The sequence below is a fragment of the Paramisgurnus dabryanus genome, chromosome 11 (genome assembly GCF_030506205.2).
Source record: "Paramisgurnus dabryanus chromosome 11, PD_genome_1.1, whole genome shotgun sequence".
NCBI classification, from domain to species: Eukaryota; Metazoa; Chordata; class Actinopteri; order Cypriniformes; family Cobitidae; genus Paramisgurnus; species Paramisgurnus dabryanus.
In genome coordinates, this window is record NC_133347.1 from 19,238,569 (window position 1) to 19,241,880 (window position 3,312).

Sequence of the window (3,312 nt, forward strand, 5' to 3'; positions counted from 1 at the left end):
CAATGGAAAGAGAAGCCCACAGTTACACACTGTTTTTGGATGAAATCCAAGCGCACACTCCTCGACAAAGAATCTGACACAGTTAACTGGGTCTATGACACAGATTAGAGCTCTATTCATGAACCACAATGCTGCCTAACCCTGTGAATCACACAAAACGGGGGGAGCTGCACATGGTGATGTTTGTCTCACCGCAAGCATGTGGAAAACCTATGTTCACATTTAACAGCATTTCTGATCAAAGATCACTTTCAAGAGGTTGCACCTATAAAGTCCATGGTCTGATACCACTTTATGTGTCTCTGATATTCTGTAAATAAATCTAGCTATGGTAAGTGCACTCTTATTACCTTATACTGAATATCACCACCAATAATTTCATATTGTCATTGTTGTAGTAGATTACAGACAGACAGATAGATATTAAAATAATTTGTCGCTCCCAAACACATCTTTCAGTGTGTACGTGGCATAAAAGCTTAATATTCCAAAACTTTCTTTCCCTTCAAAACTTTACTGCTTCCTGGCAAATCACGGAAAAAGTAGGGTTTTATTTCCAAGACATTCTGGATATCAGGCATAGCGTTCAATACTTTCAATTGTGTTCCAGAGGAGAATTTCTGCCAAGAAAAGCAAAAATTTTACCAAGCACCAACAAAATAGCTCCAGAGAGGCCAGATGAATTAAATCCAAAAAGTTTTATTTAATTAATAAAGGTCTCCTGTCCTTACAATCCATTCACATTATATAGAAAAAGTATCCATTTGTTAAAAAGTGCACATTAGCCACAATGATTTAGCTCTTTATTTCCACATAAACAATGCGCAGAAGGTTATTTTTTATTTTCTTGGCTGCACAATCATTTAAAAACTGTTTTCAGTTTTACTGCACATTATATTTTTATTGCACTTGGTTTTACAAGTCATTTCAACTTAGATTTTTTTATTTTAACTAGTGATGAGTTGCTGTAAACTCACTGCAAAAAATGACTTTCTTACTTAGTATTTTTGTCTTGTTTTCAGTAAAAATATCTTAAAATTCTTAAATTAAGATGTATTTTATTTTCTTGATGAGCAAATTGACCTAGGAAAATAAGTCTAGTTTTTAGACAAAAAATATAAACTTTAAGTAAATTAGTGCTTAAAACGAGAAAAAAAATCTGCCAATGGAATAAAAAAAAATTTCTTGAAATAAATTTACTTTTTCATAAACACTTAATTCAAGAATTATTTTCTTATTCCATTTGCATTTTTTTTGCTATATATATATATATATATATATATATATATATATATATATATATATATATATATATATATATATATATATATATATATATATATGAAGAGTTTTGTTGCAAAATGAGATAACTCCGATTTTTAATTGTTCAACCAAAAAACTAGATTTCTGAACAATTAAAAATCGGAGTTATCTCATTTTGCAACAAAACTCTTCATATATATACATCTTATTTAAAGAGTTTTTAAGATTATTTTTTACTGAAAACAAGACAAAAATATGAAGTAAGAAAGTCAGTGCTTAATAAAGTTAAAATAAATTGAGCTAATTCAACTTTATAAGTTACAGCAACACATCACATCAATATATATATATATATATATATATATATATATATATATATATATATATATATATATATATATATATATATATATATATATATATATATAGACGGTTTCATCGGACGCACGTGATACACGTCTGGATCCGAACCTTACTTCCGGTTTCGTTTTTTTTAATGGTCTGACTAGTTACTAAACTGATCTCTTGAACGAATGCCTCGTCGAAAATAACAAATGTTTTGGTTTCCTAGGTAATCTATGTGTTGTTTTTTTTGCTTGTTATATAAATAAACTACCTTTAAAGAACTTTGTTGTTATTTATTCTTAGCGGAGTTTACCGGAAGTTACGTGCGGACCGCGACAGCCGCTTGTTTATGTTGTTACTGCTGAAACGGTCTATATATATTTGTCTAAAAAACATATTATTTAAAGAATTTTAAGATATTTTTTACTGAAAACAAGACAAAAATATGAAGTAAGAAAGTCAGTGCATAATAAATAAAGTTAAAATAACTTGAGCTAATTCAACTTTATAAGTTACAGCAACACATCACATCAAGATAAAAATGTTATAGTTGAATTGACTTGTAAAACCAAGTTGATTATACTTAAACATTTAAATGCAAATTTTTTTTACAACCATTCTGCAACATTTCTTCAACGTTTCCCATTAAGACCTTAACAGCCATAAGTCTTTACACGGTGTAAAAAAGGCATCCGATCTTGATTGATCAGAGACAGATGATAGTGGGGTAGAGTTGATCTCTCCAAAATGTCCCATTCTCAGCTGTTCTTCCTGAAAACCAGGTGAGCTTTGACCCTAACAAGAAACATTTTCTGTTTAACATCTGCTACGAGAACACCTTGTGAGTCTGATGGACTGTGAATGTTCCACAGTGAAACATCTCACGGCTTGTAAATACCAACAAACCGATTTCCTGTTTGGGAAAATTACGGATTTTAACAGGCCCATCACTGTATGCCAGAAATTTTATAGTGCTCCATGCAGGAGGAAATGCTTAATAAATACATCTGAAGTGTAAAATGAGAACAGATTCTTTCTTTCATTCACGTTTAAACATCTAACACTTAAAGCAGTACTATCAACCAGACCTTCCAGCTTAAACCCAAAACAAGAGTATTAGAAAGATTACGGCCTGTTACCAATAAAATAAACGGAATCCAGATCGACCCCACAAAAACAAGCACGATAATGTGTTAATGCATCAAAATAAACTTAGTTGTTGTGAGTCAAGGTATCACCAAACTACGAAAAGCACCAAGAAACATTTTTTTTAGGAATAATAAAGAGACACTGGCCAGGACTGTTATTATGACTTGATATAAACCAAATGTGTGTAAGTAACGCCATTATTCAATTTAACAGTCCCTCGGGGAATAGACACAATAAGTACTGCTCACCCCGTCTCTTTAACCTTCCTTTTGATCTTTATACCCCTCACTGCATTGTTTCTAACCATTGAACACACACAGTATATACGGCCAATTAGGACCTGATTGCTGTGACATCTCTAAACTCCAGACAACAGTTGCAGCCGGTAGCCGACTGGAAATAACCAGAGAGAAGGAGATGTGAACGGCAGGGGTTGTGAATATGGGTGGGGGATAAGAAGCTCATGCCTCCAGATGCCTTTGTGCCAAGGGGAGGAGAAAAGTTGAGAGGGGAGTGGACCAACCCCAAATTCACTGCCTGTTGTGAAGAGGAGAG

General features: G+C 32.7%; 1 protein-coding gene across 3 annotated transcripts in view; it reads right to left on the reverse strand.

Moving 5' to 3' along the window:
* Positions 1 to 3,312, reverse strand: part of ralgps1 (Ral GEF with PH domain and SH3 binding motif 1) — a 113,019-nt gene that overhangs the window by 50,580 nt on the left and 59,127 nt on the right. The window lies entirely within an intron of this gene.